Source organism: Peromyscus leucopus, chromosome 2, assembly GCF_004664715.2.
Source record: "Peromyscus leucopus breed LL Stock chromosome 2, UCI_PerLeu_2.1, whole genome shotgun sequence".
NCBI lineage: Eukaryota > Metazoa > Chordata > Mammalia > Rodentia > Cricetidae > Peromyscus > Peromyscus leucopus.
The window spans coordinates 12105509-12119694 of NC_051064.1; the positions used below are offsets into that span (position 1 = coordinate 12105509).

General features: G+C 39.5%; 1 protein-coding gene across 1 annotated transcript in view; it reads right to left on the reverse strand.

The window, feature by feature from the left end:
* The window catches only part of Cngb3 (cyclic nucleotide gated channel subunit beta 3), a 172135-nt gene that overhangs the window by 96310 nt on the left and 61639 nt on the right, over positions 1 to 14186 (reverse strand). The window lies entirely within an intron of this gene.

A 14186-nucleotide genomic window follows, 5' to 3' on the forward strand; every position in this document is an offset into this window, starting at 1 on the left:
ATTATTTATCCTTTTTGTAATTGAATAATACAACAAAAACACTAAAATAAAGTGGAGATAGTTCTGGTGGAACACAGATTGCCATTGAAAAGTTAGATGGTAGACACTTGCTTCAGCAGCACACATGCTATTGGAAAATTATAGTTCTATAAACAGCAAATGCTCATTCTTGAAAACACACGAACTTAGGACCATGGTTCTATCATTAAACTCTGTCTCCAGAAGAAGTAAAGCTGGTATGGAAGGCAGGACCTAAGATGACACCATGACTTCATAACCCCAGGGATGATGAACATGCTCCTAGAGTTAGCACATGGTACATGGCATGATTTACTTCAAGATGAGGAGGTGGTACAGCAGGCTGATAGAATCATGTGAACCCTCTAAAAGCAGAGTTTCTCTGGCTGGCAACAGAGCAGAAAATCAGAGATTTGAAATGTGATAGAGAGGCTCATGGATAGAAATTCCCTACCCCATGGGGGAATTTTGAAGAAGAAGGGGATCATTGATAAGAATTTCAGGAGGTCTCCACTGACAGTGACTTCTGAGTAGCTGATAATAAGAAAACAGACTTTAGTCTTATAACTACAAGGATCTGAGTTTTTGTTAATGTTTTCATTATTCTACTTCTTTTGCATTTCCACATACATGTTAAAATATTTTGTTATTCTTTGTGTCTTTCACATCATGCATCTAGATCACATATATCTCCCTGTCCCTTTGTATGCACCCTCTGTCCTTGTAACCTCCCCCCAAAATAAAATAAAATGAAATTTAAGAAAAAAAGAATAAATAATAAATAAATAAATAAATAAAATATCATTATAGAAGCTGTAGTGTAACACAGTAAATCATACAGTTTACCCTTTTTATCCATATATCTTCACTTGCAAGTGATCATTGCAAGGAGTCATAGTTCTGGTTCAAGGCCTCTGGTTTTTGCTACCCTATCTATACTGGGCTAATGCTGCCTGGGGGACCAGCCTCCAGACAGCCCAGGGCTCAGAAGGAATCCACAGTGTCAGTGTATCTAGACTTTTCTATCTGAGGGAGTTAGAGAAAAAGACACACTCTTGATGGTTTCCTCCAGACCTGTTCTTTATTCTTCTTTTGCATTCTCTATTCTTTATTTTCCTGGTGATTTCCTTCTCTAATTCTTGATATTTTCCTTCTAGTACTATCTCTATTCTTGATGTTTCCCTTTTAGGTCCTTCTAACTCTCTCATTACTGATATTTCCTTTCTAGTTCCTTTTAACTTTCTCATTCTTGATATTTTCTTTATAACTATCTCATTCTTGATGTTTTCCTTCTACCTCATTTTAGCTCTCTGTAACTCTATCTCTTTTCTTTCTCTTACATCTTATATACCTCAGCAAAATCTTTCAGGAGATATAAAAATTACAATGTAGTTACATTGTGTTTTTCAAGTGAATGATTACAATGAATATAAAACAAACAGTAAAAAAACCAGCATGTTTTCCATATCCCTTACATGATTAAAAATTTTATGTACTACAGGTGAAGAACAAGTTATCCCAAGAACTCACATACATCCATGCCCAAGCAACTTGTTATAGATTAACAGAACATGAGTAAGCAGAAAGTATTTTTTCACAGCCAACTTCTTTGTTGTCAGGCCGCATATTGCAATTACAAAGAAAGGGCCAATTATTTTATTACTTATCTTAGAAGGTAAACTGATAAGGAATCTTAAAGGAATCACAAGCCTAAACTTTTATGTATGAAAAAGAATCAGTTAGCTCTACTTTAAATCTTTAGGATACTTACCTACTCATTAATAGTTTTTTATATCAGGAGATTGAGGGGAGAAATAGATATAAGGAACTAATCATCACCTTTGATCATCAACCAACCCTAGCAAGGAAAGTACATCAGCTAGTAACTGGGCTGCTTTGTATTTTTGATCTCAGCTATGTGTCCTTGTGAACTTTAGATTGTTTTCTGGGGTTTTTCATCTTAAAGGTATTATCAAAACATCTGATCTAACCTGAACACTTTGTTTTAAAGCTTTGTTTCAGCTAATGGGACACCAAAATCTGTGATTGTGTTTTCCAGTATTAAGAGAATTAGAGCCAGCCTGACTCCTGGGAACCCAACTGTTTTCCTTAATCAATAACCTGAGCTGTGATCTAATGCAGCTCCTTAGGGGGAACTCATTGGCTCTAGCTGTGTAACATTTCCTTATATTTATTTTTACTCATCAAGACTCTGTACAAGCTAACATTATTATTATTATCAATTAGACAGTACAGCTTAGTGAGGAATCATCTTGATAATAATCAACAGGTAAAAATGCCCAGTAGAATGTGATGTTTCCATGAGATAAACATACTACATTACAGGCAGTGGGGATCTCCCCACACCCATTCACACCGTGCCAGATACCAGAGGAAGATAGCAGCAGCAAACATGTAAAGGCACAGCAGAAGCAAAAGGCATTCCAGGTCTGTGGTGTCTTGGCCTGCCTAACTGAGATTGACCCACTAGAGAGTTTCCTCCAGGTAGGCTGACACCTTAAACTTCAACTGCCACCTGCTGCTCCTCTGATATGACCACCAGCACTGGACCCTCACTCCTCTTGGATATCCTGTTGTTGCCCCGTGTCATGGAGATCCTACATTTTTGGTCTGGCAGACTGGCCCCTTCACTTGCTCCAGCAGATCATAGATGAGGTGGATATTGGGGTAGGCCAACTCATAACCCTAGTTCTGGGCCTGGGTAGTTGCAGGGTTGGTTAGCCCTCCAGCTTTCCCTAGTCCTCATGACCAGGGTAAGCTCTCTGGCATTGCCCTGGCTAGCTGACCCCTTGCAGCCATGAGCAAGGAGGAGGGACCAGTCTGTGCTTTCCTGCTCTCAGGGCAGGCTCTTCAACACCTACACCAGCAGGACCAGTTCTACTGTGTTGCCCAGGCAAGGTGCAGGGGCCACTCTCCTGAGTGCTGCAGCTGGTGAGGGGTGGGAATAGCTCTTCCACTCTTATGACCTCTGGGCCAGCTCTCACACCCACCACAGGGAAGGGGGGCATTCTCCTCAACCCCTGCCCAGGCCCCCTTGTGGTGGGGCTAGATCTCCCAAGCTCATGTTCTCCTTGCTGGTTCACCTGTTAATAGGATCAGCTCTACTGTGCTGCCCAAGTGAGGTTGAGGGCCCATTTTACTGAGTGCTGCAGCTGATAAGGGGAAGAGTCAGGGGTCAGGGGGGAGGGCATCTTTCCCTTGTCCCTACCGCCATAAGGCAGATGAGGGGGCATGGCTAGCTATCCTACTCTCAAGCCATAAGGGCTGGCCCACCTGAGTGGGCCTTTTGCTTCTGCTGTGCCTTTACATGTTTGCTGCTGCCATCTTCCTCTGGTATCTGACAGGGTGTGAATGGGTGCGGGGAGATCCCCTTTGCCTGTGATGTAATGTGTCTATCTCATGGAAACATCACATTCTACTGGGCATTTTTTAATCTGTGGATTATTATGAAGACGATCCCTCACTAAGCTGTGGTACACCAACAGGGTCAGCTCTGCTGAGGATCTGAGTTTTGACAATAACATGAATGAGTTTGAAAGTAGATTCTTTTGCAAAACCTCCTCACTAGGCCCTTGCCTAGACTGGTTGATACCTTGATTTCAGCCTTGCAAGACTTTCAGCTGAAAGGGCAGCCAAGCCCTTGGGCTTCTGATCCAGAAAACAGCCTCTGAGTGTGTGGTGATTTGTTGTACAACAAGAGAAAAATCAACCCAACTGACATCTTTTAAGTAATTTCCATTCTGAAAAAACACAAGCATAGGACTACAGAGTATAAGTTGTAAGAAAGCTGGTATATTTTGTAAATGTCTGCACATGGTCTCTCCTCCTCTGCTGTCTGACAAGGGGTTTCAAATTGCAACTGGGAAACCTGTGCAGTTTACTTAAGAAGATGCTCCAGTCAGCCCATACTCAGGGACTTCTGTCCGTACCTTCTCCCTCAATGTGTGTATCTGTAAAGGTTTCTAGATCCCCAGATTAAGATTTTTTCTTTTCCTTCCTTCCTTCCTCCCTCCCACCTTCCCTCCCTCCCTCCCTTCCATTTCTTCTTGTTCTTGTTCTCCTCCTCCTCCTCCTCCTCCTCCTCCTCCTCCTCCTTTTCTTCTCTTCCTCCTCCTTTTTGGTATTTTTGAGAAGACAGGGTCGCTCTATGTAGGCCTGGATGCCCTGGAATTCACTATGTAATCCAAGCTAGCCTCAACTCACAATGATCTGCCAGCCTAGGATTAAAGGCAAGTGCCACTATGCCAAGTTTTCCATTCCTTGTAAGTATAATTTATGCTTCTTTCATAGATCAAAGCTTGTTGCTACTTTTTCAACTGGCCTGAACCAAGAGAAACAGAGTTCACACCAGAACAAGGAGTGAGTATAACGTTTAAGGCTCACTCCTGATGACCTAATTCTCCCAGCTAGGTCCATATTCTAAGTGTTCTACAACTTCCCCAAACAGTGCCATGAGCTGGAAACCAGGTTTCCACACAAGAACCTATGTAGGGTGTGTGTGTGTGTGTGTGTGTGTGTGTGTGTGTGTGTGTGTGTGTCTCAGTTAGGGTTTCTACTGATATGAAAAGACACCATGATCATGGAAACTTTTATAAAGGAAAATATTTAATTTGGGCTAGTTTACAAATTCAGGGGTTTAGTCTGTTATTGTCATGGTGGGAAACAGAGTGGCATACAAGCAGACAAGGTGCTGGAGAAGAAGCCAAGAGTTCTAAATTTGGGTTGGCAGATAGCAGGAAGAGAGAGACATTGGGCTTATTTGAGAAGTGACACACGTCCTCCAAGAAGGCCATACCTACTCTTACAAGGTTACATTTTCTAATAGTGCTACTCCCTTTGAACCCATGGGGGCCATTTTGTTAAGCCACCACAGGGGCATTAAGACTTAAATCATAATAATAGATATTTATCTGTAGTGAGTGCATGAAAAAATGAGGTTTAACTTTGGTGTGTCCATTCAGTTTAAAGTGTCCACAAGATCTTGAGTAAGTGGATCATGTTTGTGTTAACCAGGAGACATTAAGAATATAGTTCTGAAGGCAAGAATTTGATGATTATCAGTTAAAGGAATATATGAGGCAACTTATGTGAATAGAATCATCCCAGACTGTGCAATCTCAAGGTCAAGGGCAACATCTTTTCTTTATAGTCCAGCAGACTGAGGACAAGATAGATTTTTAATGATTGCTTATTCAGTGAACCTGCTACTTACTTTTTGTTTGACCTTATTTGATTTGCTTCAATGCTCTAAAATTCTATAAAAAGCAAAGTTGGGTGTTGTTGGTTCATTAATTATAAAGTCAGGTACTTAAACTGTCAAAATGTCTAATTCAAGCCTTGAGATCAGAGAAGAATATTTCTCCTTTCCTGAAGTAGCTATAAGCCCCAACTGACTGTGGAATTGCCACATAATCACACCAGTTTATACTGTGTGAATGGACCTTATGGGCAAACTATGGAAATAGAATTAGAAAGTATGCTAGAATTTCACACATGTCAAATATATTTCCACTGTTACATATTTTTGGGGAGTGCTGACTGCAACATTAATGTGTCAGCCCATTTTCTTTTCTTTTTCTCCTGCTTTTTTTCCAGAGGACTTGTTGCCCCTGTTCTCTTCCTATGTACAGATAGAAACTATGGACCTCTTTTTCTCTAGGTTATTTTGTGACTATGGAAAAGCAAATGGAGATGAAGAGACATGTGTTTCACGAGTAAAGATGCTTGAGGGTAAAGGAAGAAACAATGCCAATGTTGAGGGCTGCAGCCCATATGCCTTATTGTACATTAAAAATCCATCCTCATAAATTTGTAATGAAAGATTTGCTAAATGGAAAATGTTTTAACACATTTTGATAAATAAACACAGAAAGAAAGTGTACGTACCGAGAGAAATAAAGTACTAGTCAGATAGATTCAAATTTTGTGACTTTTAAATTACATTTTCATTTATTCTCTCTCTCTTTCTCTCTGTTTGTGTGTGTGTAGTATGGTGCACATTTGAGGTCAGAAAGACACAGGGATCGCCCAATGACAGAGAAATGGATGAGATCTACATGAACAACCTGGACGTGAGTGGGGGTAATGAAGGGCAAGGTTCGAGGGAAAGAGAGCTTAGGGGAGTGGGAGATCCCAGCTGAATCAAGAACAGAGAGGGAGAAAAAGGAATAAGAGACCATGATAAATGAAGACCACATGGGAATAGGAAGAAGCAAAGTGCTAGAGAGGTCCCCAGAAATCCACAAAGATACCCCCACAATAGACTGTTGGCAATGGTCAAGAGAAAGCCCAAACTGACCTACTCTGATGATAGGATAGCCAAACACCGTAACTGTCATGCTAGAAATCTCATCCAATGACTGAGGGAACCGGATGCAAAGATCCACAGCCAGGCCCGAGGTAGAGCTCCAGGAGTTCAACTGGCAAGAAAGAGGAGGGATTGTATGAATGAGAATTGTTGAGACCAAAATGGGAAAAAGCACAGGGACAAATAGCCAAACTAATGGAAACACATGAACTATGAACCAATAGCCGAGGAGCCCCCATGGAACTGGATCAGGCCCTCTAGATATGTGAGACAGTTGATTAGCTTGAACTGTTTGGGAGGAACCCAGGCAGTGGGACCGGGACCTGTTCTTAGTGCATGAGCTGGCTGTTTGAAACCTGGGACTTAAAGAGGGACACTCTCAGCCTGGGAGGAGGGGACTGGACCTGCCTAGACTGAATCTACCAGGTTGAACTGAATCCCCAGGGGAGTCTTTGCCCTGGAGGAGATGAGAATGGGGGTGGGCTGGGGGGGGGAGGGTGGGAGGGAGAGGGGAGGACAGGGGAATCTGTGGCTAATATGTAAAATTAAATTATAAAATAAAAAGGAAAAAATATCGATTCATTATGTATAGAGTGTTCTGCCTGCATGTATGCCTGCACATGAGAAGAGAACATAATATGTCATTATAGATGGTTGTGATCCACTATGTGGTGGCTGGAAATTAATTCAGGACCTCTGGAAGAGCATCCAGTGCTCTTAACCTCTGAGCCATTACTCCAGTCCCTCAGATAAGTTCCTAAAGGAGATATTTAAATTGAACCATTAGAGAATAAATCGTACTTTATTATATAAAGGGTAGACAAATAAAATGAGCAAAGATGTATTTTTGTGGTCTTGTAGAGTGAAATAAAGATTTAAACCTAGGCTTCCAAACTATAGATAATTGAAAGGTCAGTAGATATGTGTAGGAAACCATAGCAGAATTCTAAAGAGCGAAGACATCATTAGCTCTTTTAGAAAATATACTTGAAAAAAAGAAAGAAAATTAGTTGTGATAAAGAGGAAGTATGGCTTTAAGAGAGTCCATGTGTTCTTGTGATGATGGGGCAGAAGTTGGAGAGATTTGCCTTCAAGCTACGAAATGCCATGGATTGCCAGTAGACACCACAGTAGAGGAAGCACCACACATGCATGCACGCATGGGCATATGCACACACAGAGCAGCCTACAACCGGTTCATCTTCAGTGTTCCAAGACGGCACACCTTTTTTCACCTGCAGTTTGCAACTTCTGGATCCACACCTGTGAGAGTCCAGTTCTGTTGCTTTAAGCATCTCGATCTGTGCTCCTTTGTTGTGGTAGCCCTAGGAAACTAATTGAGTTAGCCACAGGGATAATTGTGACTCCACATGGGCATCTAGGATGGAGTTGTAAGAGAACTATATTCACTGTGTGTTAAACTGGAGGTATGAATTAAGAATAAAGATCTCTTTAAGAACATTCCATATGCAAGGCAACTGAGAATTCAAATCTGCATATCAGAAGTCGGAGATGTTGATGTAAGAACCACTTGTCTAGAAGACATGGTGGAAATTATTCTGTGAGTGAGATTACTAGGAAGAGCTACATGGAGCAAGAAAAGATTGGGATTCACCACCCTGGAATTTGTTGACATTTAAAGAGTAGCATAAAAAAAAGGAACTTAGAAACAGCCAGTAAAAAGCTGGGTCTCAGTGAAAGAAATGTCACCACGTTTGAAAACGGAGGTCACTGATGTCTCAGGCTGCACACTAATCAGTGACAGGAAGATTTTAATCTTTAACAAGGAAGCTTTTATTGGTGATATTTAAGATAATTGGTAAGGAAAACTTGTAAGGCCACCAAATTTTGTCATTTTTTTCTCTCCACTTTTAAGCATTTTGTTAAAAAAAAATCATACAGAACATGCCTTTGTTCTTTAAATAATATTTTGGATTTGATTCACTATATTTGAACCTTCTTTAACAGTAGTATTTATTTTCTCTAATGAAATCTTGACTTTTGCAAACTTTACCTTGGGAAATTCCTCTCAAGAAGTAATTCACTTAATAGTGCCTTCTGTAATTTTTCCAAACTCCCAGGTGGTTAAACTCCCCTGAAAGCTGCTATTTCTATCTTGTTGAGTTACATACAGGAACTAGGCAAACAGAATTCTATACTAACTTGGAATCTTTTGGGGAGAGAGAGGAGCAGGTTTTTGTTCATTTGTCCTGTTTGAGTAATAAAGATTAATTCAGATAGCTTCCCCCAAAAGCTATATTTGGTTAAAAAACACCTACTTTGAGGGGTTATACTTCTGAATTAAAGTGGTTAGAAATGACATAAGATTCTGATTTTTAGTAAAATATCTGGCTGTTTACCATAAAGCCTACAATTTTTTAACAAATTTTGTGACCACAAATATAACATCCAATTCCTTCTCACATTCACCCCTAATTGCTATGAAGAGTCTGGATTGTTGATGACATTTCATATATACATATGGTATTGTTTGTACACATTACTTTATACATATGGTGATGTGCATATGTATATTATGACATATACTTTCTTAACCTAAATGATTCTTCATCTAGCTGTAACACATCATAATACATCATTATGTCTTCAAGGCTTGTCTCCTGTCTTCCCATTAAGGATCTACTTTTTAAAGTATTGCCTCTATTACTCTGTAAATGCTGGGCCTTATGTCCATGATGTGATTTTTTTTTGTTTGTGAATCACTTAGTAATGGCCCATAAATGTGACCAACCCTATTAAAAGTTAGATAAGTCTTTCAAAGTAACAATGAAAAACATTACCACATAGATTTTTAATTCTGATATATTTCATTTCAATATTGATTAAATTTCAGATAGCAGCAATAAACAAGTAGGGTGACTTTTCATTTTAAAATTTACTTTAAAATACCTTTTTTATGTATTTATTATTATGGAGAATTTTATTCACAAATACAATGTATTTTGATCAAATGCCCTCTCCTACTCCCTTCTTTCAACTTCCCAATATTCCCCAACCAATTTTCCCTTCATGCCCTCTTTTTAAAAACCCACTGATGAGCCTGGAGAAATGGCTTTGTGGTTTAGAGCACTTGTTGTTCTTGCATGGGACTTAGGTTTGATTCTCAGGACCCACATGGTGGCTCACAATGATCCCTATCTCCAGTTCCAGGGTATCCAATGTCTTCGTTTTGTCCTCCACAGACACCAGACACACAAATTGTACACATAGATGCACACAGGCAAAACATTCCCACATACAAAATAAAATAAAATAATCAAACAATAAATCCCGCCTAGTCTATTAATATTGTCTGTATGTACATGGGTGTAGGACTAGAATGTGGGTAGCCTATTAGGGGCAACAAAGGATGATAAAATTTTTATCTTTTATTTTTCTGAACTTAAAGGATCAAAATGAATGCATTCACAACTGTTTCTGAAAAGTGTTGTCTTGGGGATGTTCTGATGTGCCTTTTAAAAATGCCGCCATTAAAAAGCCACCAGCTGATTTTTTTTTATAAAGGTGCAAAAGTAATTTAAAGAAGTAAAGATAGCACTTTTGACATATGGTGCTGAAGTAATTGGATATTTATAGGCCAAAAAATGCATTTCATTTTTTTCAAGTATTTTACTGCATTTATTAAATGGATTCATTATTATATTTTCTTTGGTTCAATAAGTATGACATTCTATATTTACTTTGTTTAAGTAAATTTCTTTAAATCATATTCTCCATTTTATATACTCTTACACTTGTTTTTACTTATATACTTGTTAAAAGTATCTTAATGTTTTTTTTTTCAATTTAAAGCAGCTTTAATGACACGTGAATAAAAATGCCATGATAAAACCCTATGCTTTTCATGCTAACTTAAAAATGAATTTTAAAACCTGTTCTTCTAGAATATGTTATGGCGTGAAATTTGTGCCCACAAAATTGATGCACTGAAGCCCCTATCCACAATGTGACTGTACAAGATTGGTCCTTTAGGGAGCTTAAGTGAAGTCCTATGTGGGGAGTCCCAAGTCTATCAGGATTGACAATCTTATAAGAAGAGGGGAGATAGCAGAGTGCATTTTCTCTCTGCATGCACAGTGAAGGATTGACATCTTGAGACACAGGGAGAAAATGATTTCTCCAAGCCAGAGAACAGCCCTCGCCAGAAACCAACCCCAATGATAACCTTGCTCTTAGCCTTCTTGCCACCTGCACTACAAGAAAATAGATTTTTGTTGTTTAAGTCATCTATTTCTGCCATAAATCTCAGCAGACTAAAACAAAAGAGAAAACCTGGAAGCCCCCAAGAGGAGAAATGGGTGTGTGGCTTCTTCCATTGACTCTGGGTGTTAGGGTGTGGATCTTAAATATCCTTCAAAGGTTTCTTGTCAAAGAGCTGGTCTCCAGCCCAGGGCATTATTGGGAAGCAGTGAGACTTCCAGACAGAGAAGTTTGATAGGAGGAATTGGTTCTTGGGAAGCACGCACTAGAAGGGACTTTGGAGACATTAGCCCCTTCCTGTTCTCTTTGTTTCCTCACTGCCATGAAATTGAGCAGCTTCTCTGCATGTTGCCTGCAGGCCATAAAGGAGTGAATGACAGATCATAACCCTGAACCTCTGAAACCATCAGCTGAATAAATCTTCTCTTTAGTTGATTTTTTTCAAGTATTTTACTGCAGCAACAGAATGCTAATGCATTAGGAAAATAATTTAAAAAAAAAAAGGTATAAAAGGACTAAGAAGCAGGTGAAAACATGGAGAGTTTCGTTAGAACAGAAACATGCTAGTAGAAGCTGAACTTCATGAAGTCATCTCAGACTGTGGGTCTACTCACCTATTAACCAAACAAAAACTTCCTTGAGGACTAATCCCTGTCCAGAAGCACTTACTAGGCATAAGAAGACATACTCAGAGAGAAAGTGAGGCTCTGTCCCCTGCTGTTAAGGTGCAGCAATCCCCATTCCGCTAAAGCATGGTGGAAAGACGCCTTGCATTCTGACCCAAGTCCCCCCATTAAGAATGAATTGGAGTGAGGCAGAGAACATCAAGAAATAGGTCTCATGAGGAGTTTAAAATAACTCCAACTCCTCAAGCAAACGTGAATCTCCTTGAAGCATTTTTGCCATTGCCTTGGCAGCAGTATGTGTGACTGAAGTCTGGGGGATGGAAGCAGGAGTTGGTGGTGCTGACACTGGCTTCATTCATAGGGTTTCCAGTGGAGATGTATGAAGAGCTTCTGGCAGGGAGGAGACCCATTCAGAGCAATTGAATAATCTAAATGCAAATGAAGGCAATTTGTAGCAAGAAGGAAATCAAGACTGTGTGAGTCAATGAAGTAAAATCGCATGTGAGCCTCAGAGAAACCAGAAATAGCACAGAAGGAAATCAGACCAGGGAGAGAGAAGGAGATGCTGATAATCAGTCGTGCAGATAATGTTATGACTGCATATTGGGGCACTGGACAGCAGAACAGAACTGGTGGTTGTGGTCACCTTTTGGGGCCCTGGAGAATCAGACTCTCTGTCAGCTCCTGATTAACAGGACTCGGAGGGGTTTGTTTTTATGACAGTTTCTTTTTTAAAAGTGAGTGAGGAGCAAATAGTGTTCAGTGATAGACTTATTGACTGGAAAATATATTCAGTTTCTTTTCTCTAAAAGGATGAGTAAGAGACATTATATTCTAGGTAGAGAGTTAGTGCCACTTGATAAAGAATATAGGATGAATATCCTGTATGTACTGAAGTAAAGGTGAGAGCAGTGCATATATCTAAAGGAGAGAGCTGTTCACAGCTGCAGCTTTTCCTTGTTTGAAAAAAGAGTTGAGAGGAGAAAGTGAGTCAAAAGTGAGGTGTAGGAACCAAACAGCAAACATCAGTGAAGGTCTCTGGGCATGTTAGTGGAATTTAAATAACTTTTGACTTTCAACTGATGAAAAGATGAAGTGTCTAATGTCTATTGAAATGAGGATAGCAACAAGCAAGATGGAGTCCTAGGAGTCGCTGCTAAGTGCTGAACTCAGTGGCAGCTGTCCTGGAAGTCTGTCTCTCTGTACTGAAACTTTGCTAAAGATGCAAGCAGCTGGTAATAACTTCCCTGCTATTTTCAGCATTCATGTTTCCCTGAAGACATCTGTGCTGACTAGGTCACTGCCATACTCTTGATTGCTGTCAGTTATCTGCTGTTAAGGACGGACTTGCAGGATACTCATGCCGCCATTGAAAAGCCACCAGCTGATTTTTTTTTTTTATAAAGGTGCAAAAGCAGTTTAAGAAGTAAAGATAGCACTTTTGACATATGGTGCTGAAGTAATTGGATATTTATAGGCCAAAAAATGAATTTCAACCTCAACCTCATGTCTTATATAAAAATTAACTCAAAACAGATCATGGACTTCAAAGTGGAAAGCATAAAATTATAAAAGCTTTAGAAAAGCTGGGCTCAGGGCTAGCAAAACAGTTCTAAATTTGAACCAACAGCTCAGTCCATGAAAGGAAAAACTGATAAATTGTAACCTGATCAAAATCAGAAACTGACTGTAAAAGATTGTGTTAAGGGAATGAGAAAACAAGCTACAGAGTGGAATGTTTACAGATTATGTCTCTGATAATGGTGTAGCATCTAGAATGTATGAAGAACTCTCAAGTTCAATGGTAGGAAACTAAAGCAATCTTATTATTGGATGGGCAAATGATATTTAGCGTTTCACAGATGAGAACACACACATAACAAAGAAATGTAGGAAAGAGATCCCAGCATCTTTGACCATGAAGTATTACTATGGATTGTATATTCATAGGCAAAAGACACCTCTTAGACTGGCTAAAATCAAAATAGTGACCAAATCAAATGCTAACTGGTCTGTGATTTTGGTCTGTTATCTGCTGCTGAGGATAGACTGGTAGAAGACTCATGTAACCATTAAAAGCTACCAGCTGGGTTTTTGAAAAAACAATTTAAATAAGGAAAGATAATGGTCTTTCTAGCTAATACACTGCTGCTCAAAATATAAAATGGTACAGCTAGTCTGGAAAACAGCTTGGCATTTTCATAGTCATAAACATACAATTGCCATGTGACTATGTAATTAAATTCTTGGACAATTTTCAGCAAAAGAAAAACATGTTCATATACTATTTCAAATAACTCTAAACTGAGAATAATGCAGGTGTTCTTCACATGGTGAATGCTTAAACAAATTTGTACATACATGCCATAGAATACTTTCTAGCAACAAAACAAAACAAACAAACAAAAAACTAGCAAACACAAATAAGTAGAAATGAAAAAAATCTAGGGCCAGCAAGATGGCTCAGTGGGTAAAGCGGGCCCTCAAGTTATTCTCTGTCCTTCATGCATGTGCTGTCAACATATGCACTCCCGCCTATAACATGCACACACAGAAATAAACAAGATACATGTAATAGAAATCAAAACATTTTCTAAAGCAGTCTAGCTGGGAAGGACTATTGGTTTCTTCCCTCCCTTGGAATCTTCTATGGAGCTTTCTGGTTACATGAAAGTCATCAGAGAGGAGGCTTCTAGGTCCAGGTCTGTTCCTCTGGGTTCTCTGAAGTACAGGAAATCTTCAGTAATAGTGACTCACCTTTCACCTCTAGGGTGGTAACCAATGACAACAACATCAGCCTCTAATGTTTGTGAGTCTCTTGGACAACCTTAACCAACAACTCAGAAGAGGGCTTCTTATGCCTGGTGTTGAGGTTTTAGTCAGAGCGTATATGCCTCTTTAGGGAAGTGCTGTCTGCACAGATGGGAAAACTTCAATAATATATGTATATGTCTACACCGACTGATGTGTCTTATAGATAGTTTTGATAGAAA